At 40.0% G+C, this 27,146-nt stretch overlaps 1 long non-coding RNA gene across 1 annotated transcript in view; it reads right to left on the bottom strand.

Annotated features, from left to right (window-relative positions):
• Positions 1–27,146, bottom strand: part of LOC140907094 (uncharacterized) — a 368,026-nt gene that overhangs the window by 103,831 nt on the left and 237,049 nt on the right. The window contains exon 5 of the long non-coding RNA XR_013635268.1: positions 3,121–3,247. This is a non-coding gene — a long non-coding RNA (uncharacterized LOC140907094). The remainder of the gene's footprint in view (positions 1–3,120; positions 3,248–27,146) is intronic.

The following is a 27,146-nucleotide window of genomic DNA, read 5'->3' as shown; positions in this document are numbered from 1 at the left end:
TTTTGTGGCTTTTGAACTATTTAGCTATATCCTGAACCAGACATACTGTGTTTACTGCTTCTAATGGCTCTGTTTCAGTAGTATCATTTTTACTGTTTAATGCTATAGTCTGACTTCTAGTGCCTTGTGCTTAGAGCTATCCATTTGAGCATTCAGTGCTGGAAGATACTAGAAGGAACAACATCACTTTTTATAACTATATTCTTGCAAAAACATTCACTGTAATCAGGAATAAGAGTCCAGTGACACTTTCTCTGATCTTTAGTAATAGTCAAAATGAGATTTATTTTTAAAGCAGGATCAAACTGAGAAATGGAAACATAGGGACATATAACACAAAATATCAAGAAGTTACAGAGCATATAATTATACAGCTCTGCCTCCAACATATAAAACAAATACTTCAGAGAGTAATCTTATGACTAGTTGTTGTTTAGCTAGAAGCTGGGTTTTTAGGCACTTATGGCTTTATTAGCTGCAGTGTAACTTTGAAGGCTGTTTGATTGCAGGAAAAACAACTCTAATTTATACATATTTATTTTTATACAATAGTTTTATCACCTTTTATTGTCTCCTGCTGGTTTTTGACAAGTGGGAATAAAAGTGAAGTGGTGACACTGAATGTGTTAAAACTACATGAATTTAAAAACTACTACGAAACTAATTAATGGAGAAAAGGCAACAGGACCTGGGAATTTTACTGAGGTAATTTGCTAGAAAGGAAAGACCCCAGAGAGGTGAGTGATGCAGTTGATAATTCTGAAGGAGAAAAGTAAACAGAAGTTGTTGACAGCCACAGAAAGCTGAGTGGTTCATGCAGGATGGGACATATTGTAACTAGTGGAGGGGATGTCCAAGTATGTGAAAACAGAGCAAAAATCCTCAGCAAATGATGTGGCACAAAAGATCAAAGGGAAAGAATGGCTCTGGATGGAAGTATAGAAGTGCACTTGAGGGGAGAGGATGTTCAGTGCCTACATCTTTATGAGATTCAGACTAACACTCTGAATTTTGATGATATTGATGAGCCAGAAGAGAACCCAGTTCATTGTCTCATACCTCTGCAATGCAGGGGTAAAAACTATCCAAAATGTACTTATGGATCTGACCTCACTTCCATTAAATTAAATGGGGTTTTAGATATTGATGTAAGAGAGCATAGAATCCAGCCCAGTGTCCTTAAAATAAAATGACTCTGATTACAGACATAGTGAATTCACGATAAGCATGATAGAAATGCCTCTTATATAAGAAGAGGAATGAAGAGATTCATGGAATGGAATCTGCACATAGATGAAGCTGAGGTTCTCCTTACCTATTCTAAACCTTTTTGGGTGGACTGTCACATCAGGTTGAGTAGCACAAAGCCTCAATACTTCATGCAAAAAGTGAATTTGCAACACACAATAAATTATACTGCAGATGTGCATTTTGAGACATCAGGGCCAGCAAGAGTCTGCCACAGCTCCTGGGCCTTGCATCATCTGGCCTTAGTTTGGTGTAAGCTCACTTTCATGATCTCCTCCAACACTGCACAAATAAGCATTAGGCCAAGGTTTAGGCCATTTCTTATGCTGGTTGAATTGGCTTTATTAGTTTAACCTTCTCATGCTTGTCCAGTGCTAAATAGAAAGAAAGAGACAGAATTAGAGGATCAAAATTTAGCAAGGAGAAAATGGTCTCCCCTTTGGAATCTATTTGTGCTTCAGCAGTCTTGTAGAAGTCAGTTGTCTCTGCTCCTCCTTAGGCTTCCCTTATTCCCAGGACTCTTTTTATTCTAGACACTAAGATGTTATTTTCAGACTTACATGATTTACCAATACTCTATCTAGGGAAATACATTTTTCTTTGCTCTTGGGCCAAATGGCCCCTTTAAGAGAAGGAAAGGGGCAGGGCAGATGGTTCTCTCCTTGTGATTGGAAAAAGTTGGATGCTGTAAAGAGAACACTGAAGTAATTTGGAATAAAAGAAAGAGTGAGATACAGTAGGTAAGTGTCTCATTCACTCCTTATCAAGGTTGTGACTATGTATGTGTGCTGGTGGAAATTTCTAAATTTGCATACAAATACTTGTGGACCAATCATATGGTTATTTAACCTTGTCTAGGAGCAGGAGTCAAGGAAACAAAATACTTAATAATCAATCTGTGGGTGAGTCTGTAATTTTCTGAAGATCTACCAACACACCCACCTCAAGCATGAACATCTCACTAACTCCTGCCAGTTATGGTTCCTCTACAACTTGTACTCTGGTTTCCCTAGCCATAATCTCTGGTTTACCTCACCTTGTTTCTCCAATGATAGTCTTCTGTTTTGTCTGTACCCAGTGGACTTCAAGGTCAAAGTCAATTGTATTGACTTTGGTAAATTTCATATTGCACATGTTCCCCACCTGTTCCCTATGTAAGCGGGAAAGAAAAGCTTGTCGAAGGCAATATGTTCCATGCTGAACTGCATTTGTGAGCTCTATTGCTGTTTACCACATGAAATTTGTTGGGTGAAGAAGGGGAGGGTTTACTAATGCTTCCCTTCTTCACCTCTGAGGTGCTCTGAGGCATACACCTTCCCTGCTCCCTCAAAGAAAGATCAAGTGGGGACTGTTATGGTGTACAGGGACGTGAAAAGGTGAGTAAATTTCTGGACAAGGTCATAGATGGAAAGTGGGTCTCGAGAGAGAGTCTGTGTTACTGGGTGTTATGATGGGACTGTCAATGCAAAGTGGTCCAGGTGGAAAGGGACACTCTTTGTCAAGGGAAGGCAATAGAAAACAATAGTGTCTTCTCAACCCATCAAAACTCCTGTGAGTTATCAATGGGAAGTATCAAATACAAAATTTACAATAAAAAAGTTCAGGAGACTCGATATTTTAGGGAATTAGGAACAAGATATATTACTAGACTGCAGGTTCAAATTCAGCAAAGGCTTGTAGTGGAAAAAGTAGTTATAGCTATCTGATTATTTGATGGCCTTCATAAAATGAGTTAGTCACTCATCCATTTTCCAGGCGACAGGATCTGCATCACAAAAATCACCAGCACATTTGGCACAAATTGTAACTTTGCTGACAGCCTCAGGAAACTTACCAAAGAGTCAATGGGATTAGAGATGAAATTATACTTACTGCTACAGGTGCACAATCCAGAGCACATGTGGGACATCGCTGGGAAATTTGCTGTGTGTGTTCTGTGGATAAATAGTTCATTCTCTCTTGTTGTCAGTCCAGCACTATTCACAAGCATGCAGTTTCTCTGAAGTAGAATAAAAAATCAATTCAAAATATCAGCAGAAACCAGGGGAGACACTTTAGAATGAGAGTAATATGACTGAATAACCTATGGCAGATTCAATAAGAGACTCTGGCAGCAGCATTCTGTAACAGCTTCAGTAACTTATGAGAACAATCTAGAAACCTTAGAATGAGTTGCAATCATCAGACATGGTCTAAATAGATACTGTCACCACTTCAAGTTTTATCTTAACGATTAAAGAGACTTCATGTATCCAAACTTGACTGATAAATATCAATCAGCTGTTAATACAGCACATAACAGAAAGGTATATAGGTCACCAAGTCTTTGGATCCAAAGCTTGCAGCCAATAACAAGGATGATAGACTGATTCCAGTGCTCTCTGGTTAAGCTGCTTGTGACTAGCTCAAGACTACTCAGAGCTAAGTTATTTATGATTTACAACCTCTTTTCCATCGTAAGAGTAAAAATGTGTTTGTCTGGCACACTGCATATTTTTTCAAACACATGATCATACATTTGCTGCTTAATTATAACATTTACCATTATACATTTCCTATTCTTTTCAAGTTGATACTTTCCTTGAAAAACTGCTTAGTAAATCAAGTAACATGGTACTAGGCTAAAGAGTTTAGCAAGCCAGCATTGCCATATCCTACAGTAATTTAGCATTCTCAAGGCATCTTGGGAGTTTGGTTCACTGATATGCCTTAAGCCTACTACTAATTTGGCTTACTGGTCAACAAGGCCCCACCTTGTCACCATAAATGTTATATGTGCATTTATAAGCATTAAACCCCATTTTTTTTTTAGTCTAAGGATCAGCATAGGTCACATATAGTTTGTCTCCTTTTTTTACTCTTTAACCATAAGTCTCAGTCGGCAAAATAAATTTAGTACAATTAAAATCATTACCACCTGTACTAGAATTAAATCCTTAAAAGTAACCTTTAGCCAAGTGTGTGTAAATAACATGCCAAAAGCCCCATTGTGCATTAACTGATTAAGAGCCTTTTCTGCTTCTGTTGTAGCAGGACCAATTTGTATAACATGGGTATCTTTCCAATGTAATAATTTTATATTTGGGGTTAGCAGAGTAATATGCACATCAAAAATGGAGACCAACTCCTCAGTGTCATTCTGATGATCAGGCTTCACTATTGACCACAGACCCATCATTGAAAACTTGAATAGGAGTCACAACTGTTTGTCCAATAACAAAGCATGCCTGAGATATAAAGCAAAAATTAGTAATGACATCACATAATTGGGCCTTGTGGATATATGCTGCATGACTAGTAACAACACAATATTATCCATTCAATGTTGAAGGTTACCGTCTCCGATGGTCTTCTCCACTTAGCTTCACTGGGCTACAGACAGTAACTGACAACTCACCTGTCTCATTACATTGGTCATGGCAGAGATGGCTGCACACGGAAGTGGTAACATGAAAGACATCACACCTACACATGTATTGCTATCCCTTCACAGCAAAACAAGCCATGTGTGGAGCCCTACAGGGCTATGTACTGTTAGGATAAACCAGTGATTGCAGTAGGTTCAGTGCTGTTTTCAAGGTAACCTATAGACTAGACCTAGCTGATAGTGGGTCAAATGTTCAAAGAATCATAGAATCATAGAATCATAGAATATCAGGGTTGGAAGGGACCCCAGAAGGTCATCTAGTCCAACCCCCTGCTCAAAGCAGGACCAATTCCCAGTTAAATCATCCCAGCCAGGGCTTTGTCAAGCCTGACCTTAAAAACCTCTAAGGAAGGAGATTCTACCACCTCCCTAGGTAACGCATTCCAGTGTTTCACCACCCTCTTAGTGAAAAAGTTTTTCCTAATATCCAATCTAAACCTCCCCCACTGCAACTTGAATGTTGCTGTGTCAGGATCCAGTATTGGCAGGGCTAAAGTAAATGTTACATACAGGGAGCCCGAGACAGTGCATAACTTTTTAAAGTAAAAGAAGCCCTGGTTTGGATGTGGTGACACTGACCCCCAAGCTTCTAATGGTGCTAAAAACTAGCTTTTTACAGGCTTTTACACAATAATTTATTCCCTTGCCTTTTTTAGAAACACATTGTGGACAATACCATTTAAGGAGTTGTTCATCCTTAATTATTATTTCTTTACCCAGGTGACAAGTTTTTGCCCTTTCATTTTATCAGTTATCTCATTGACTTTCACCCGTGTTTGATTAAATGATGCCACAGTAATACGCATGCCATAAATTATATATTTTCCCTCTGTGTCCAATCCTTCGACACCTCCCTCCCCACAACCGTCATTATGAGTTGCAAAGCATTAACTGCCTATTCATGCTCAAAATAGTTAATATGACACTTCATATGTTGCACATCTGCCCTTTTCTATACTGACATTCCTGAAGCAAATAAACCTGAAATACAGCTAATACTACCATCTAGACTTTGCCACTTTCTACTCCTAAAAATTCTGGCTTTGGGCACTGTCTCGTGTTCTTCTATGAGGTCTCAAGCTCACTCCTGGTAAGATATTATCATTTCATTAGTAAAGAAGCATACTGTACTGTCACATCCATCACCACACTGTGTCCAATTTCAGCCATATTCCAGTGTGAAATGTTTAGCACAACCGGGATATGCATAAATTGTATATTATTAATTAAAATGCCTGACATGGATTTTTGCAGCACTGTTGTAGCCATATCGGTGCCAGGATATTAGAGATGTCTGATTATTACTAGGATTAAAGGTTATAGATGTAGCAGTTAAGCTCCTCAGGTGATGTTATAAAAGGCTGAGTCACCACTGGAGTAGTTAGAACAGTGGTTATCAACCTATTTACCACTGTGGGCCGCATATGCAGGTCTCTCTGTGTGTTATGGGGCCGCATCCACACAATATATATACACTATCTGTACGACCCTGAGGATGTCACATGGGTTGCAGCTATGTACTGAATGGGCTGCAAGCAGCCCACAGGCAGCAGTTTGAGAACCACTGAGTTGGAGGGTGTTCAAGCACCAACAGGGAAATATAATCAAAAGAACGGTTGTGGTTCCCATGAAATGGGATAAATTAGACACAGGCCAGTAATTTTAAGCTGCATCAGGTAACATTACTTTTTATTAGATCATTTTATTAAAATGTGCTCTTATTATTTTCACAGTCAATACCCTTTTTTAAAGAGCCGCTCAGGCTACATGGCCCTTCCCCCCACTCTGGGTCTGTCCTGTTTTACTGGTAAGCTATACCATAGTACAATTGGTTGGGGTCTTACATTTGAATAAAAATTAACCCCTAAAGTGACATGTCCACCCCTATAACCTACCATAGAGGATTAGGGACAAGTGAAGTGCTCCAGAGTCCTCCTTTCCCCTCTGGGACTCCAGTGCCTTACACAGGTTTCCTTCAACAGTTGTGCATGCAGGTTTAGGATAGGATTTACTATTTCATGTTTAAACATTACAAAACACTTTTGTTCTCAGACTTGATTCTGATAACTATTTGGAACAATCCCTGCACCAGGGGGTGTGATATTATGTATGGTTCAAGTACTGCTGTTAGCCTATCCTATGCAGTTCATGAAGACATAGGTTGGAAGATCTGCCTGCCGGTGACATTCTTCATTGTATATCTCCCTGCCATTATGAGATTATATTGTTGGGGTTAATACAGATCATTTGCCTTGCCCCACACCACTATCATAGGTTGGATTTCCTTCATCAATGTTAGCTGTGAGTCCACAAAGAGCACTGCTCTTTCTCCCTTATAACAATTAACTGTTGTTGTTTTTGTCAATTGGGGAAAAAATGTCCTTTGCTCGGCAGCACCAGAGTGCACTGGTCATATGGAGGAGAAACCTTCACATTAATCCAACTCTGGAGAAACACTATGTCTTTTCAACTGTTTAAATTGACTGGCATATTAGAATTTTTGATCTTCTTTTTGTTTCCCATAATTCTAATTTTAGACCCAGACAAGCTAAGTTTATCCACAAAATAGTGTGGATCGAGCCATTTGTGGCATAAACTATGTTCTGGTACAACATAAGACAGAAGCATGACCTGGTCTCCTACCTCCCAATCATTTTCCTTTACCTTTTTTGTGAAAATACATTTTTGCTTTACATTTTTTTCTCTCCAGCTTGTTTGCCACGTACAAATGCACCTGTTTCAGATGCTCATTCAAATTTTTGCATGTTAAACATCCATTTGTACTCCTTCAATCTGTGCACTGCTAGTTTCCCATAATACATATTCTAGTATGTATCTCTCTTCCTGTAATTATTTCACATCTCTCTTCCTGTAATTATTTCAAAGGTAGAATGATTTTTTGCTGTGGCAAGAGTGGCCCAGATGGCCATAAGAACCAATGGAATGACATTATCTCATTTTTCCATGTATAAAAACAAACTTCCTTAAAATTATTTCAATGGGTCTGTTCATAATTTGTCAAGAGTTCTGAGGGCAGTAAGGAATGTGGAATTTCTGCTTCAGCCCACATGCTAACATACAAGTTTTCAAAACTTGTCCTATGGGCTGTGTCCCTTGATCTGATTCTAATTTAGCTGGTAATCCCCATCAAGAGAATATCTGTTCCACTGGCCCATGAGCTAACTGCAGTAGCTATGTTTGCTTTCTTTAGGAAACCTCTGTCCATTTTGTAATTTGACGCGCTACAACCAACAAGTATTTGTTCCATTACTGTTAGGCAATATAGGTCCCACAAAATCAATGTGCAAAGTGCACCATGGCCCGGTGTTTCACTGTTGTCAGAGTGGGGCATTGTTTTTACTTCTCGATGAATTATTCTGACAACAGATTAAGCAATTGTCACAGTACTGTTTCTCATCATCTGTGATACTTGACCACTAACCTCCAGTTTCCAATCTTTGCATGGTTTTGTGCTGAGGGAACATCATGCACTGAATAAATTAAATATTTTTGAATTGAGATGGCATGTCCCACACAGGTGCTCCATTTCCTTTACAAAATAAGCAAGCTACTTACTGTGATCAGTTGTGGCTCATAAGGTTTCAGTAGTGAATGCTGGGCCAATGTCTTTTCAATCCATATCTGTTTTATGGCTTCCAGCATTCACTTTCTGTATTCACTTTCTGCAATGTTTGCAAATCAGGTACAATTTTTGTGGGGTGGACTGTAGAGACAGACTTAGACTATTAGGGTTGGAAGAGACCTCAGGAGGTCATCTAGTTCTTTCTCACTAGGCTTGCTCACTATTTTATGTGAGAATGTCCAGAACACCCCACTTTGAGCTCCCTGCCTGGTGAAAAAGGCAGTTGCAGAATTCTCAAAGTGAAATGGGTCCTTTTTGCTGTGCCTTTTTACTTTCAGAACACAGGGAGGAGAAGAAAGAGAAAATGCCAGTGTAGCAATATAGGAAAAGACGGGAGCATAGAGCAAAGATGACCCATCTGAGGAAACAAAATTATTAGAGTGCCAGAAAGGCATACACCATTATATGGGAGGTATTACACTCCCATGGTTTGTCTGAGGCCAACAATGCAGGGAAGGAGGAGGAAGAAAACCATTCCCAGGGCACAGGCAATGGCAGCTAGTTCAGCATATTGAGCTGAATGAGGAAGACTGGAGAAGAAAAGGGACGGGGGTGAATTGGTGGGGGAAAGGGTAACATACATGGTTTGCTATTTTGGCAAGAGCAGGATCCATCTATAAAAATACACAAAAAAGAAGATACATTAGAGGCAAAGACTGAAAGGGGTGAGGTAGTGAGGACAGAGAGACAAGCAAAGGAACTATATGAGGGATATCCTCAAATGTAAGAGCAGAGAGTAAGGGCGAGGGTACCTGTGGAGGGAGAATAGTGATGTCCTTTTCCTAGAACAGTAATGAAGTGAGCTAACTGGGCATTAGAAAACTGTCTCTCCTACATGGGAGCAGTAAGAAGGAAACTGGTGTGTGTGTAAAAAGAAAAGGAGTACTTGTGGCACCTTAGAGACTAACAAATTTATTTGAGCATAAACTTTTGTGAGCTACAGCTCACTTCATCGGATGCATTCAGTGGAAAATACAGTGGGGCGATTTATATACACAGAGAACATGAAACAATGGGTGTTATCATACACACTGTAACGAGAGTGGTCACTTAAGGTGAGCTATTACCAGGAGGAGAGCGGGGTTGGGGGGAAAATCTTTCGTAGTGATAATCAAAGTGAGCCATTTCCACCAGTTGACAAGAATGTCTGAGGAACAGTGGGGGTGTGGGGGGAAATAAACATGGGGAAATAGTTTTACTTTGTGTAATGACCCATCCACTCCCAGTCTTTATTCAAGCCTAAGTTAATTGTATCCACTTTGCAAATTAATTCCAATTCAGCAGTCTCTCGTTGGAGTCTGTTTTTGAAGTTTTTTTGTTGAAGAATTGCTACTTTTAGGTCTGTAATCGAGTGATCAAAGAGTTTGAAGTGTTCTCTGACTGGTTTTTGAATGTTATAATTCTTGACGTCTGATTTGTGTGCATTTATTCTTTTACTTAGAGACTGTCCAGTTTGATCAATGTACATGGCAGAGGGACATTGCTGGCACATGATGGCATATATCACATTGGTGGATGTGCACATGAACGAGCCTCTGATAGTGTGTCTGATATGATTAGGCCCTATGATGGTGTCCCCTGAATAAATATGTGGACACAGTTGGCAACAAGCTTTGTTGCAAGGATAGGTTCCTGGGTTAGTGGTTCTGTTGTGTGGTGTGTGATTGCTGGTGAGTATTTGCTTCAGGTTGGGGGGCTGTCTGTAGGCAAGGACTGGCCTGTCTCCCAAGATCTGTGAGAGTGATGGGTCATCCTTCAGGATAGGTTGTAGATCCTTGATGATGCGTTGGAGAGGTTTTAGTTGGGGGCTGAAGGTGATTGCTAGTGGCGTTCTGTTATTTTCTTTGTTGGGCCTGTCCTGTAGTAGGTGACTTCTGGGAACTCTTCTGGCTCTGTCAGTCTGTTTCTTCACTTCCGCAGGTGGGTATTGTAGTTGTAAGAATGCTTGATAGAGATCTTGTAGGTGTTTGTCTCCGTGTGAGGGATTGGAGCAAATGCGGTTGTATCGTAAAGCTTGGCTGTAGACAGTGGATCGTGTTGTGGGGTGGTTTGGATGAAAGCTGGAGGCATGTAGGTAGGAATAGCAGTCAGTAGGTTTCCGGTATGGGGTGGTGTTTATGTGACCATCACTTATTAGCACCGTAGTGTCCAGGAAGTGGATTTCTTGTGTGGACTGGACCAGGCTGAGGTTGATGGTGGGATGGAAATTGTTGAAATTGTGGTAGAATTCCTCAAGGGCTTCTTTTCCATGATGAAGATGTCATCAATGTAGCGCAAGTAGAGTAGGGACATTAGGGGACGAGAGCTGAGGAAGTGTTCTAAGTCAGCCATAAAAATGTTGGCCTACTGTGGGGCAATGCGGGTACCCATAGCAGTGCCGCTGATTTGAAGGTATACATTGTCCCCAAATGTGAAATATTTATGGGTGAGGACAAAGTCAAAGTTCAGCCACCAGGTTTGCTGTGACATTATCGGGGATACTGTTCCTGACGGCTTGTAGTCCATCTTTGTGTGGAATGTTGGTGTAGAGGGCTTCTACATCCATAGTGGCCAGGATGGTGTTTTCAGGAAGATCACTGATAGATTGTAGTTTCCGCAGGAAGTCAGTGGTGTCTCAAAGATAGCTGGAAGTGCTGGTAGCATAGGGCCTGAGGAGGGAGACTACATAGCCAGACAATCCTGCTGTCAGGGTGCCAATGCCTGAGATGATGGGGCGTCTAGGATTTCCAGGTGTATGGATCTTGGGTAGCAGATAGAATAACCCAGGTCGGAGTTCCAGGGTGTGTCTGTGCGGATTTGTTCTTGTGCTTTTTCAGGGAGTTTCTTGAGCAAATGGTGTAGTTTCTTTTGGTAACCCTCAGTGGGATCAGAGGGTAATGGCTTGTAGAAAGTGGTGTTGGAGAGCTGCCTAGCAGCCTCTTGTTCATATTCTGACCTATTCATGATGACGACAGCACCTCTTTTGTCAGCCTTTTTGATTATGATGTCAGAGTCATTTCTGAGGCTGTGGATGGCATTGTGTTCTGCATGGCTGAGGTTATGGGGCAAGTGATGCTGCTTTTCCAGAATTTCAGCCCATGCACATCGGCAGAAGCACTCTATGTAGAAGTCCAGTCTGTTGTTGCCACCTTCAGGAAAAGTCCACCCAGAATCCTTCTTTCTGTAGTCTTAGTAGGAAGGTCTCTGTGGGTTAATATGTTGTTCAGAGGTTTGTTGGAAATATTCCTTGAGTCGGAGATGTTGAAAATAGGATTCTAGGTCACGGCAGAACTGTATCATGTTCGTGGGGGTGGAGGGGCAGAAGGAGAGGCCCCGAGATAGGACACATTCTTCTGCTGGGCTAAGAGTATAGTTGGATAGATTAACAATATTGCTGGGTGGGTTAAGGGAACCGCTGTTGTGGCCCCTTGTGGCATGTAGTAATTTAGATAGTTAGTGTCCTTTTTCTTTTGTAGAGAAGCAAAGTGAGTGTTGTAAATGGCTTGTCTAGTTTTTGTAAAGTCCAGCCATGAGGAAGTTTGTGTGGAAGGTTGTTTTTTCATGAGTATCCAGTTTTGAGAGCTCATTCTTAATCTTTCCCTGTTCGCTGTAGAGGATGTGTGAAGGCAGAGGCCAATTAAAAGGGTAAATTGTTTTATAGCCCCAAAGGTGACCAATAAATAGCACTTGCACAGGGAGTACTAACTTTCCACTGCTGAGAGAAGCCTGGAGGCATAGGCTAGGGAAATCAGAATAACCCTTCAGCAATACACAAACTTGCATTTTGTTATGTATTGGTCCCCAAAGCATCCACAATTACTTCTGGCCAATGATTTATACATAAATTGTTCTTTGGAAACATTAATTTTCTCTCTGACATTATACAGTTCAAAGTAAATTAGCCCAAGAATATGGTGTTGGTACTAATTTATTATAGGTTTCAGAGTAGCAGCCGTGTTAGTCTGTATTCGCAAAAAGAAAAGGAGTACTTGTGGCACCTTAGAGACTAACCAATTTATTTGAGCATAAGTTTTTGTGAGCTACAGCTCTCTTCATCGGATTTATTATACTTTCAGGTACTAACAATGATGACCAGGGAGGGTCTAAGTCATCATTCCCATTCCATGGCTCCAATAAATATTTATTATAATTAACTGAAGCATGCACGGAACAGGTTTTATGGACTAAGTTCCTTAGTTTCTTTAATGCAAGAATAAAAATGAAAAGCAGCAAGGAAATTTGTATTAAAATTCATCACTACATTTGCAGTCTCTTTAAAATATTGAAAGCGAACAGGCCTGAAGGGATGAGCTCAGGAATCAGGAGATTCTGGATTCTTATTCCAGTCCAGTCACTGATTGACCATGTAATCTTCGGCAAGTCAAGTTTCTGTCTGTTTTCCTATTTGTGAAATAGGAATATTAGTGCCTATCTATCCAGGTTGCTGAGAGGATTAATTAATTTGACTGTACAGTGCTTTGAATACATGAAGTGCTAAAACAATACTTATTTGTATTGATATCAGTGATGGGTACAAGTATTGGTGACATTGATTTTATTTATTTTTAACCTGACTATCTCAAGTATTGGGGTCCTAAATCCATATAAATTCAGGCCACTTGTGTTTAGTTTCCCAACTATGGATTTAGGAGCCAAAGTGGAGGCAATCAAATTTGAAAATTTAACTTTTTGCAGTGTCATGACGTGTGTTTTTTGTTTCTTATACTCTTCTCATTCACATTTTATTTGACCTTTTTAAAGTGAACATGGCTGGATGTTTGTCAGTGCTGTGACTTGTATGCAAATACTCTTTTTTTTTTTTTAAGAGTTTCCATTACAAGTCAAGATTTTTGAAACTTCAGCTAGTCCTTCAATAAGCAGTATTTCTCTCTCTCTCCCCCTCCCCCCTCCAGAATTGGCTCTATATGCATCTAGCTAGAGTTTCTAAAAAAGTTTCTTTAAAAAAAAACATGAAAAGATTCTGAATTGTTCTTAACTTTGGATGGGAATTTCTAATTGCTTTATCATTTCAAAACTTTTGGTGAACATTTTCATTGAACATCAGCAAATTTAAATGTCAATTAAAAATATCCAAAGTTCCAAAAATCTATATCCAGTGTACTGGCATGTCTTTTTTTAATGGCTTTAAACTTTTGATTTAAATAATAGTTTAATACTCTTAAGTGATGTCATTGTGAAATAAAGGATGTATTTAATATCCCATTATTTTCAGTGAAGAGAAGTTTAATTTTCATATTAAACTTTAGTGTTCTATAACTTCCATTTTTAAGCTAATACCATGACTCTTGCAGGGTTTTGGGGGACAGTTTATATGTTTGTTTTATTTTTTACTGTGACTTTTTTGGGTTTTTTGTTTTGTTTTTTTTTGCCAGGAGTTAGAAAGGTACTCGCATAAGAGCCAGAGGCATAAAACTCTTTATTGTCATACTGGTACATGTGGAGACTAGGAGTGAGAACTTCCCATCGGAGCAGTGCCTGTCTGCTGTCCCTCTAAACAGGAGGAACTGTGCCTAGGCATTATTAATACTTATTCAGTTATCACCTCCCTCAGCAAAGATGACTAGCACTTGTGCCAACTAGTGTTAAGCATACTTGGGGATGGACAAAGTGGTGTCCATAGCTATTTAAATGTTGGAGAGGTGTTTTGATCCTGGGCCTAAATTTTCAAAGTGACTTTTTCTCAAGTTGGGTAACTAATCATTAGTCACATTTGAAAGTCAGAGCCCTAGTTTTCTGCGTATTGTAACTTTCAATATAAGATTCTCTCTTCTTGTCTTCATCAACTTTGAGAAATGTCCTGAAAACCTATGTATCTTATATAAAACTGGAGGAAAAATATTTCTTTTTTTCCTGATTGTGTAATAATCATTTAAAAAATGGACAGGAGCACTGTAGATCCAAGGTAACATTCCTCCATTCTGGGTTTTATCTCTGATACATTGTTTCAGATTATTTTACACTTGCAATTTCTCTCTGACACATTTGTATATCATCAGAAAACAGGCTCAGGGCCATAATCTTGTACATAGTCATCGTGACAGACAGGAGAACTATGTAATCAAGAAAAACATCTTCAAATTTCTACCAGCTCTGTGTTGCTTGTTGCACTCCCCTGTCAAAGCTGCTGAATACTTCTGCAATGAACATTGTTTATTAGGTTATTTCCAAATACAATTTAAATGACCATATATAAAGTCTTATCTATATTACATGCAAGACTGTTCTGATATTCTGTATAGTATTCTCCAGAAAATGTCAGGTTCCCTGGGTAAGTTTTAGCCTAAAGGTTAACAAAGGTTACTGCTTGATATTTACGGGTAATTGATTACGACTCACTAATATACTGGTGATGTAGGGTAATTTCATACTTCCTGCACTGCAAATTTTCATGTACTTACCTGTGACTATGGAAATATGTTGTTATACTCATGTGAGATAAAGTAGATATAAAATGCATTATTTTATACTTGAATCAATGTTCTCTTCCCATCACATTATTACATGCAAAAACTTTTTAGCATGGGGACAGCTTGAACTTACATTCTATTGCAAACCCAAAAGACCAATGTTCTTTGCATTTGATTTCCTTAGAGTGACCATTGTCAGTAAACTGTATTTCATGGCACTGACCCTGTTGCCAGTATTTTGTCTGACCTTCAAGCAGATGTTCAGAGGCCTGGGAAGGTGGGGGAGAAGGACCTTTCTCCAACTCTTTGGGCTTTATACAAAGGTCTGGTACAATTGCACTGGTGGAGCACTGGGTCTGGTCTCTCCGTGCACTGCTGGGGGCCTCAAGAGGCTAGGGAGTAGGCAGGGCTCTCACCCTGCTACTTCTCTGCACCAGTCAGTAGAGTTGGCTGGTTGCACATAAGGAAACATGCTGCTGTACTCCTCCATCTAAATGGCCCATGTAAGTCTCTCCTCTTCAGTGCTCCATCCCCCCACCATGGCCACACCACTCTTCCTTTTCCCCCCCCTCAGTCTTATCGGGTACTACATGATCTCTTTTACCTCTCCTACATTCACTCCCTCCCTTGTGAGGAGAGAGAGAGGGGACAAAGATGTTCTCTTTGCCCTGGGAACTTTACCTCCTGGACAGGAGATGAAGCTGGTTGTGGGGACTATGCCACCTGTTCCACTCACCCTCTTTCTTGGTGTAGAGGACACATTTTCTTATACCAGAGGTAGACAGGGGAACTCTGCCTCTCCCATCAGATGATGCTATTAGTCCAGCTTCTGTTGGAAAATGCCGCAAGCCAGAGGCAGCTTCTTTCAGGCAATTGCTCCTTCTTATGGCTGGTGAAGTAGTAGGGGAGGCTATGAAAGATTTGGGCTTCAGAAAGCCAAATAAAGTGAGAGGAGGGGGAAGCTCTCCTGCTTTGAGAAGATGTGCTTTCCCCCATTTGTTCCCTTATCTCCTGCATGTATGTTTTCTTTTCCAGTTTGCCGCAATTTTGATCCAAGCTTCTAGTGACAAGGATTTCACTACTGATAGCATTGACAGCATCAGCGGGGTAGCCGGTGTTAGTCTGTATCCACAAAAACAATGAGGAGTCTGGTGGCATCTTAAATACTAACAGATTTATTTGGGCATAAGCTTTTGTGGGTAAAAAAAACCACTTCTTCAGATGCATGGAATGAAAATTACAGTAGCAAATTCATTCTTTCCATTGCTATTTCATTACTAGCACCTACCAAGGCTGGGAGATATTTAAGTATAATATAAGCTTATATAGACTTGGGTTTTATGAATTTTGTATATAATATATTTTCTATATATTTTATTGACTTAAATATTCATATGGCCAGCATACTGAAATATGCACAGATGCTAATTGCTTAAAATATAATGGCTTTAGGAGCTAATTCATCACAGATTCAAGCATAAAAATATTTGATCATGATATTTCATAAGATTAATATCTTATTAATTGATAGTAAGATGGAAATATCGAATAAGCACCAGCTATCCAAAACTTCAACATCTCCCATGCGTTTAAAGTTTCTTCTGGTTATGTCTATTATTGACTGGTGGTTTTTTTCCCCTTATTATTTTTGCGTGAAAGAAGAAATAACCAACAACCAGGATTGCGGGTCCGATGCTGAAAGATACTGATTATTCCTTCTGAGCTGAGGGTGCAGAGCACATCTTAGGATCAAGCCCATACTGATTAAAATTTAATCCTCCCACTCGTAGGTATATTTGAAGATTTAAAATCCTTTCAGACTTTGTATGAATTATTTCCTAGAGGATTTTTATTTAGATTAGTGAACCTCAAAATGTTCAGATCAGATAAGAACTTAATAGCTTAGATGTTTATGCTTACCCAAACAATTTGAACCTCTTGAGTCAGGAAAAGAGGACTAGAACTCATGGGAGAAGTTTTCTCTTCTGATATTTCTGTGCTTTTTGAAGCCCAGAGGCACACAAATATAGAGAGAGCTTTTAAACCAAACTTTACAAATAAGTGTGTCCCAGATTTCGGTCAAGTTATAGGCAATATCTGAGGAGGTTTTAATTTTATCTGTTCTGATTTGCTCATTCCTATATACAACCTACACAGTCTCCTTTTACAGTGCTGTCTAACTATCTGAAAGTTTAAAACTGTAAGCAAAAACAAAAGCTATAAGAACTTTGTAAGAGATAGGATGCACTTCTATTGACTTCAGTGGAGTAGCACCTAATTTCCACTGGTATAAATTATATTAGGACGAAGCCTATCCATACATTGGCTGAACTATACTGTTTTGTGTCTTCCGTCATTTTGTATGACCAAACACAGCTAAACTTTATGGGCATTTCTGTAGAGTGAACTAACCACAGTACTGCCTTTATCTGTATCTGTATATACAGTTTCAAGAATACAGGGGCACCTAAGAAGCCATACTGAAAGAAAATGAGGCAAACACAATCAAGTAGGACTAAAATATAAAATGTTGAGACTGTATTTTTAAATCTATTGTTCAGTTTGGAAAGCAATTTATTTTTAAAATACTAAGAAAATTGTTTATTCTCTGCTGTTTCACTTTCTCAGCTGCCTGGATTCCCCGTCTATAATCTAGGTATTTAAAATCTCAACCTTGAAATGAAATAAAATAAAACAAAACAAAAAAACTGAAAAGTGAGCAAACATAAAAATACACTGCATGTATCAACACAGGAGATAAGTCAGCACATGGGTATCGAGCACGGCAAACAAGTTCAACAGCAAGGTTTTCTTCTAGGTTCTCAAATGGATTTCACTCAGAAGGATTTTATTATATCAAAGTCATTCTCTTTAGCTGCAGTTATGCATGATTTTTGTATTGCATTAGTATTAAATCTATCCTTCATTTTAGTATTAAATTTTACCTTATTTGATCCTCCAGACAAGTTTCTGGTAGATAATTAAATATTTGCCTAAGAGTAAAACATCTCACACTATTATTTTATAGACCTCTTTGTAGATCCCATAATGTAAGTCATTTACATGTACTGGAAAAAATAATTGTTCATCAAGTGCCAAATTCACATTTCCCCTGCAAAACCTTAATCTTCTCCCACCCATGGAACAAGGTGTTGATGAAATGCATGACTATTCCACACAGCAGGAGGCACTGCTTGCTAGCCAACTACAGTACAGCTTTGTGGAGGGTTTAGCCCATTAATTTATGCGTTTTGGTGCCCCCATTGTGGACATCTTTGCTCCTGCTTACTGCTGTATGTCTGGATTCAGCAAAGTACTTAAGTATGTTCTTAACTTTAAGCAAGTGCTTACTTTTCATTTACTGAGACTTAGTCTGCCACAATCCTTGCCTTTTCAAAAGGTACATAGAGCTCTGCTTTTTATGAGAATGGGGAAGAAAAGTGACAAGTTAAAGTGAAAGGAGTTATAGGAGAATTTCATCTTTCGGACAATAACTCCTATTTATTATTATTATTAATAATATTTGCTTATTTATTTGTATTGTGGTAGCACCTAGAAGCCTCAATTATAGGTCAGGGCCCCATTGTCCCTCATACTGTACATAACAAAAACATAACTAAAAGACTGCCCTTGCCCTGAAGGGCTTACAGTCTAAGGAAGTAATTACTTAGTCATTTCTTACTGTATCTTTTTTCTATATAGATATACTGCCAAGGCTGAATCCTCACTCTGTCACTGTGCATGCAGAAAGTGGGGCCCGAAGGATTCTAAAAACTAATACTCCAGACGTGTATTAAACTCCCAAGGTTTTCTCTGACCTTTGTCTGGTAAACTCCGCCACCACCCAAATGCAAAAAAACCCCAACCCTTTGAACCCAGGAAGGAGGACTTGGGCATTCCTCCCTTTCACCCCACTCTGGGGAAGAGCTGAGAAAGAAAGCAAAGGAAATTAGCTGTGACCACCAGCTAATTAAACATATGCAAAAACCTCTTAGGACACCAAAAATCCAATCCTGTTCTTAAAAAAGTAAATGTTATTAGAAAGAAAAAAATACATCTGGAAGTTAGGCTTTTGCTAGATTTTGAAAGAGCAATTCCAAAAATCAAGCACCCAAAATAGCTTTCTTGGGGGTTCAGCTTAAAGGTTACAAGCAAACAAAAGCATCTAGGGTTAGCACAGAGGAGTCCATAAGCCAATAAAAAATAACCTGCTCACATTTATCTAAACATTCCCTATCCAAATAATTCCTTCTAGGTATGGACGATAATTTTTCATACCTGGTTCAAACTTTACACAGCTTTCCTGCTTATAGCATTGCTGCTCTGTCCCTGCTTCTCTGGAAAACAACAGACAAAGGGAAAGTTTCTTTCCCCATTTTAAAAAGTTCTACCTTCCCATTGGCTCTTTCAGTCAGGTGCCCACTCCTTTTCCTTTACCTGTGGGCTTGTTAACCCTTTACAGACAAAGCAAGCAGAGAACAGACCAAGAAGGATTTTACAGCTAACTGCTGGCTGGGTGTCCATCGAAGGGAGCTACTCCCCCGCCCTTCATGTATCACACGTACACACACCCTGTATAATGGATCAGTGCATCTTAATATGGGAGAAAAACTATATTTATTTTAACCTAAAGAATTTAGCCTGGAGATTTAGGATTTACTGATGTATAGTCTTCATTTAAATCAAGAAAAACAACTTGATCAATAAACACATGGAAAAGGATGCAATAACTTCAGTAAATGAATTTACTCTGTAAAAGTCAATGAAGATAAAATCATAAATATCAATATCAATGAAAAATGATCAAACAAAGGAAGCTAAAAAGCATATAGTGGGTCAGATTCAGACATGGCATAACTACAGATGAAAGGTACATATCAGTAAGTCATTATAAGTAGGGAGAACCTACTTTATCATTTTATCTTCATGCACACTCCTGCTGGTTTCCTGTTTTGGGATAAGTCTGGACTAAGTCCACTCAGGATATAATGCAAACACTCATGTAACCTGGTGTACAACATATAACTAACACAACCATTTATGTTACCTTGGCATTTGACCCATTATGTTAATCATAGTGTCAGCTTCAATACTGTCTGTTATGGCTAGATCTATTGGGGGAAATTTCTATCTAAATGAAAAATGTTGCAAAATGATTTTCCATTTTTGAATCACCTCTGGCTCCTTCTCCTGAAAGGAGATCTTCAGATAGACCGATGCCCATTTTCCTCTAAAAAAAACAAGGTCCTCTCTTTTTTGTGGTTTCCTTTTGGGAAAGGTTGACACAAAAACCAAGTTTGGAGAATAATGTTCATTTTCTTTCACCTCTTCATCAGTGGATACAATATTATTACATTGCCACTTGGAGGTCCCAGCAGGAACAGGAGTACCATTTTGCATGGTACTGTACAAATGCATAATTGTGTCCTAGTGGATAGAACCGTGAACTGGAACTCAGGAGACATGGGCACTATTCTTAGCTTTGCTACTGGCCTGCTGAGTGACATTGAGCAAGACTCCCCACTTCTCCATACCGCCATACCATCTGTAAAATGGGGATAATGCTAGTGATCTCTTTTGTAAAGCACTTTGAGACATATGGATGAGATATGCTGTATAGGAGAAAGGAGATATGATTATTTTGTTAGAAACAAATCTGTGCTTTTAAGAGCTTACAGGCTTACTTCTAACTAGAAAAGTTGAACAAAGTGTGGGACGGGTAAACAGATACAGAGAGGCAAAGTATCTTGCCTAAGGTCACACAGCTGGTCAGTGGCAGAATACAGGTACATTTCTTTATTCCCAGTCTAGTGTCTTATCTGCTAGAGAGCACACGGCATCTGATTATATAATAATCTGTCAAAATATTTGCAGCTCTATTTGGCATTCTCCTGTCTAATTTTTGGGATCATATCCTCACACCAGTGACATTTCACCTACTGGTTAAAGGAAGATAGCGCTTTTAACTGCATACACTGTATGCATGCATATAGAGCCTGATTTAGAGGAGTGTTTGGCATGTGCAATTCCCATTGAACTTAATGGGAGTTGAGACTGTTGTCGGATGATGGCTGAGTGTGTGTGTTCTTTCTGTGTGCTGTTCCAGCTCTGTACAGATAGCTGACACAGCAAACCTAGATCAAAAAGCCCAATAAGACCACAGTTCTGTTTCAGTAGCAAAGGCACCTGGCCAACAAAGCACGGTCCTAATGCCCTAGCTCAATGTTACATGTACTCTAACACATGTGCGCCTGTTCCAATGGACTCAGCTCAGTGAATGGTGGAACTTTCTATTCCCCTCTCAGCTGGCCAAAGACCCTATCTCTAAGACCCCTTTTTATACAACAATACAAATAACAGGTTTCAGAGTGGTAGCCATGTTAGGCTGTATCAGTAAAAACAACAACCCCCAACCTGAAGCAAATACTCATCAGCAACTACACACCACACAACAAAAACACTAAGCCAGGAATCAAACCCTGCAACAAACCTTGGTGCCAACTCTGTCCACATATCTAGTCAAGGGACACCATCATAGGACCTAACCACATCAGCCACACCATCTGGGGCTCGTTCACCTGCACATCTACCAAGGTAATATATGCCGTCATGTGCCAGCAATGCCCCTCTGCCACGTACATTGGCCAAACTGGACAGACTCTACGCAAAAAAAAAAAAAAATGGACACAAATCTGACATCAGGAATTATAACATTCAAAAAACAGTAGGAGAACACTTCAATCTCCCTGGTCACTCAATAACAGATTTAAAAGTGGCAATTCTTCAGAAAAGAACTTCAGAAACAGACTCCAATGAGAAACTGCAGAACTGGAATCAATTTGCAAACTGGACACCATCAAATTAGGCCTGAATAAAGACTGTGAGTGGATGGGTCATTACAAAAACTAATTTCCCCCTACTGTTACTCACACCTTCTTGTCAACTGTTTGAAATGGGCCACTCTCATTACCACCACAAAAGTGATTTTTAGTACCTTGGAATTCTACTGTTAACTGAATTATCTCATTAGCATTGACCCCCCCCCCCCACTTGGTAAGGCAACTTCCATCTTTTCATGTACAGGGTGTATATATCTGCTACTGTATTTTCCACATCATCCATCTGATGAAGTGGGTTTTAGTCCATGAAAGCTTATGCTCCAATGAATCTGTTAGTCTCTAAGATACCACAAAGACTCCTTGTTGTTTTTGCTGATACAAACAAGTTACGTATTGCCCCTCTGACTTGGTTAGTTACTGTCCTTTTTCTTGTACATGTTGGCTCAATGAAAACAACTCTATCCATCACACTTCATCTTCTTTGGGGAGTGTGTTTGTACCATAACCCTGTATCGGGGTGTTCTGGTACTACTCTTCTGGAATGTGCTTGTGTCAAGATTCCTTCCCCACTCTGAACTCTAGGGTACAGATATGGGGAACTGCATGAAAACCCCCTACGCTTATTTTTACCGGCTTAGGTTAAAACTTCCCCAAGGTACAAACTATTTTCCTTTTTCCCTTGGACTTTATTGCTGCCACCACCAAGCGTCTAACAGATATATAACCGGGAAAGAGCCTGCTTGGAAATGACTTTCCCCCAAAAATTCTCCCCAAACCCTACACCCCCTTTCCTGGGGAAGGCTTGATAAAAATCTTCACCAATTTGCCTAGGTGAACACAGACCCAAACCCTTGGATCTTAAGAACAATGACAAAGCAATCAGGTTCTTAAAAGAAGAATTTTAACTGAAGAAAAAAAGTAAAAGAATCACCTCTGTAAAATCAGGATGGTAAATACCTTACAGGGTAATCAGATTCAAAACATAGAGAATCCCTCTAGGCAAAACCTTAAGTTACAAAAAGACACAAAAACAGGAATCTACATTCCATTCAGCACAGCTATTTTATCAGCCATTTAAACAAAACAGAATCTAACGCATATCTAGCTAGATTACTTACTAAGTTCTAAGACTCCATTCCTTTTCTGTTCCCAGCAAAAGCATCACACAGACAGAGAGAACCTTTGTTTCTCCCCCACCCTTCAGCTTTGAAAGTATCTTGACTCCTCATTGGTCATTTTGGTCAGGTGCCAGCGAGGTTATCTTATCTTCTTAACCCTTTACAGGTGAAAGGGTTTTTCCTCTGGCCAGGAGGTATTTTAAAGGTGTTTACCCTTCCCTTTATATTTATGACAGCTTGCATGCGTGTCCTGTGCCTACTACGTCTCAGGAATGTGTGTGTTTTTGCAATACCAGTGCTGTTCTTGTCAGGTTCTGTGAACTTGCCCGCAGGCAGTGCCTTATTCATGGCCTGACTTTTGCTCACTTTCCTTTATATTAGCAGGGCTTGACCACTGTCATAAATATAAAGGGAAGGGTAAACCCCTTTAAAATCCCTCCTGGCCAGAGGAAAAAACTCCTCTCACCTGTAAAGGGTTAAGAAGCTAAAGGTAACCTCACTGGCACCTGACCAAAATGACCAATGAGGAGACAAGATACTTTCAAAAGCTGGGAGGAGGGAGAGAAACAAAGGGTCTGTGTCTGTCTGTATGCTGCTTTTGCCAGAGATAGACCAGGAATGGGGAGTCTTAGAACTTTAGTAAGTAATCTAGCTAGGTATGTGTTAGATTATGATTTCTGTAAATGGCTGAGAAAAGAACTGTGCTGAATAGAATGACTATTCCTGTCTGTGTGTCCTTTTTGTAACTTAAGGTTTTGCCTAGAGGGATTCTCTATGTTTTGAATCGAATTACCCTGTAAGGTATCTACCATCCTGATTTTACAGAGGGGATTTATTTACTTCTATTAAAAGTCTTCTTGTAAGAAAACTGAATGCTTTTTCATTGTTCTCAGATCCAAGGGTTTGGGTCTGTGGTCACCTATGCAAATTGGTGAGGCTTTTTATCCAACATTTCCCAGGAAAGGGGGGGTGCAAGTGTTGGGAGGATTGTTCATTGTTCTTAAGACCCAACGGTCTGGGTCTGTAGTCACCTAGGCAAATTGGTGAGGCTTTTTACCAAACCTTGTCCAGGAAGTGGGGTGCAAGGTTTTGGGAAGTATTTTGGGGGGGAAAGATGAGTCCAAACAGCTCTTCCCCAGTAACCAGTATTAGTTTGGTGGTGGTAGCGGCCAATCCAAGGACAAAGGGTGGAATATTTTGTACCTTGGGGAAGTTTTGACCTAAGCTGGTAAAGATAAGCTTAGGAGGTTTTTCATGCAGGTCCCCACATCTGTATCCTAGAGTTCACAGTGGGGGAGGAACCTTGACAACCACTTATTTAGTTCAGGCCTTGTACTGGTTTTCTTATACAAGGCCTCATTTCTCAGGCTCTTTCTTTCTAGTACAGAGACCACTGTGTATCTTGCCAAAACTTCTTAAGATCTTTCACGATTGGGCTTCTGCAACCTGCTTAATGCATCTCACTCTTTTGTGAGATGGTTCAAGCAATATAGTTTTATAGAGAGTTATATGGATGTCATTCATATTTGGCTGTGGAAAATGCCCTTCTTCTGGATGGATGGATTGTTCCTACCTACACAATCACTTCCAGCATGGATTCACCAAGGGAAGGTCATGCCTGACTAATCTAATTGCCTTTTATGATGAGATTACTGGTTCTGTGGATGAAGGGAAAGCAGTGGATGTATTGTTTCTTGACTTTAGCAAAGCTTTTGACACGGTCTCCCACAGTATTCTTGTCAGCAAGTTAAGGAAGTATGGGCTGGATGAATGCACTATAAGGTGGGTAGAAAGCTGGCTAGATTGTCGGGCTCAACGAGTAGTGATCAATGGCTCCATGTCTAGTTGGCAGCCAGTGTCAAGTGGAGTGCCCCAGGGGTCGGTCCTGGGGCCGGTTTTGTTCAATATCTTCATAAATGATCTGGAGGAGGGTGTAGATTGCACTCTCAGCAAATTTGCGGATGATACTAAACTGGGAGGAGTGGTAGATACGCTGGAGGGCAGGGATAGGATACAGAAGGACCTAGACAAATTGGAGGATTGGGCCAAAAGAAATCTGATGAGGTTCAATAAGGATAAGTGCAGGGTCCTGCACTTAGGACGGAAGAATCCAATGCACCGCTACAGACTAGGGGCCGAATGGCTAGGCAGCAGTTCTGCGGAAAAGGACCTAGGGGTGACAGTGGATGAGAAGCTGGATATGAGTCAGTAGTGTGCCCTTGTTGCCAAGAAGGCCAATGGCATTTTGGGATGTATAAGTAGGGGCATAGCGAGCAGATCGAGGGACGTGATCGTTCCCCTCTATTCGACATTGGTGAGGCCTCATCTGGAGTACTGTGTCCAGTTTTGGGCCCCACACTACAAGAAGGATGTGGATAAATTGGAGAGAGTCCAGCGAAGGGCAACAAAAATGATTAGGGGTCTGGAACACATGAGTTATGAGGAGAGGCTGAGGGAGCTGGGATTGTTTAGTCTGCAGAAGAGAAGAATGAGGGGGGATTTGATAGCTGCTTTCAACTACCTGAAAGGGGGTTCCAAAGAGGATGGCTCTAGACTGTTCTCAATGGTAGCAGATGACAGAACGAGGAGTAATGGTCTCAAGTTGCAGTGGGGGAGGTTTAGATTGGATATTAGGAAAAACTTTTTCACTATGAGGGTGGCGAAACACTTGAATGCGTTACCTAGGGAGGTGGTAGAATCTCCTTCCTTAGAGGTTTTTAAGGTCAGGCTTGACAAAGCCCTGGCTGGGATGATTTGGAATTGGTCAGGAATTGGTCCTGCTTCGAGCAGGGGGTTGGACTAGATGACCTTCTGGGGTCCCTTCCAACCCTGATATTCTATGATTCTATGATTCCCAATGAATTGATTAGTGTACAACTCCAGCATTGCTTCTTGCACTAGCAAATCTAGAAGATCAACCGATCTTCCTTCAAAGCTCACTTTGCTCTTTATAGCAAAAGAGAATTAAGTTATTATTAACACTTTTGATAATGCTGAACACAATAGAGTCTCCAACCCAGAGGATTTGTAGTGGTGGCTGACAGGTCTTCAAAGTGCCTGATTTCCTCCTGTACAGCAGGCTTTTTCTGGAAAGGCTCTTTTAAAATCTTTGTTTGGCTAATTTGGAGGCTTGGGAACTCAGTTGAATATTAAGTATCATAGCTTGGATGCCTCCAAAGACCCCTGTTATCTCCTAATAATTCCTCAGATAACTGAGCCTCTGAAACTTTGGAACAAAATTTGAAACTGGCTAGTTGATGGCAGACCTATTTACTGAGTTTCCTGTTCACTGATTTGAAGTGTGAAGATGACCTTTTCTATTTTCCTTCCACTTGTTTTCAATACCCACAACAATAATGGGTGGCTTAGGAGGTTTCCATATTCTGAATGAAGTAGGTTATTTCTGGGGTTGTCTAGTACAAATGTAGAGATTGTGTGAAGATTTATTGTTCCCTGAATGGCCAACTTTTTGGACATGAATATCCCATGTAAGTGGGAATTGAAAATTCAGGTTATTAATAATCACATGAACTGAACACTGGTATTTTCAGATATTAATTTTATGTATTTATTTTTGCCCACCAAATTTTCTTCAAACGATTTAGATAATGGCATAGAGAGTACACTTATAAAGTTTGCGGACGATACCAAGCTGGGAGGGATTGCAAATGCTTTGAAGGATAGGATTAAAATTCAAAATGGTCTGGACAAACTGGAGAAATGGTCTGAAGTAAATAGGATGAAATTCAACAAGGACAAATGCAAAGTACTCCACTTAGGAAGGAACGATCAGTTGCACACATACAAAATGGGAAATGACTGCCTAGGAAGAAGTGGGGGGTCATAGTGGATCACAAGCTAAATATGAATCAACAGTGTAACACTGTTGCAGAAAAAGCAAACATCATTCTGGGATGTGTTAGCAGGAGTATTGTAAGCAAGATACGAGAAGTAATTACACTCTACTCCACACTGATTAGGCCTCAAATGGAGTATTGTGTCCAGTTCTGGGCGCCACATTTCAGGAAAAAAGTGGACACATTGGAGAAAGTCCAGAGAAGAGCAACAAAAATTATTAAAGGTCTAGAAAATATGACCTATGAGGGAAAATTGAAAAAAATGGGTTTGTTTAGTCTGGAGAAGGGAAGACTGAGGGGACATGATAGTTTTCAACTACATAAAAGTTGTTAGAAGAAGGAGGGACAAAAATTGTTCTTCTTAACTTCTGAGGATAGGACAAGAAGCAATGGGTTAAATTGCAGCAAGGGCAGTTTTGGTTGGACATTAGGAAAAAACTTCCTAACTGTCAGAGTGGTTAAGCACTGGAATAAATCGCCTATGGAGATTGTGGAATCTCCTTTATTGGGAATTTTTAAGAGTAGGCTGGACAAACACCTATCCGGGATAGTATAGATAATACTTAGTCCTGCCTTGAGTGCAAGAGCCTGGACTAGATGACCTCTC

Source organism: Lepidochelys kempii, chromosome 2 (assembly GCF_965140285.1).
Source record: "Lepidochelys kempii isolate rLepKem1 chromosome 2, rLepKem1.hap1, whole genome shotgun sequence".
NCBI lineage: Eukaryota > Metazoa > Chordata > Testudines > Cheloniidae > Lepidochelys > Lepidochelys kempii.
The sequence above is the reverse complement of the archived record's forward strand: the minus strand, read 5'-3'. Positions and strand labels throughout refer to the sequence as shown.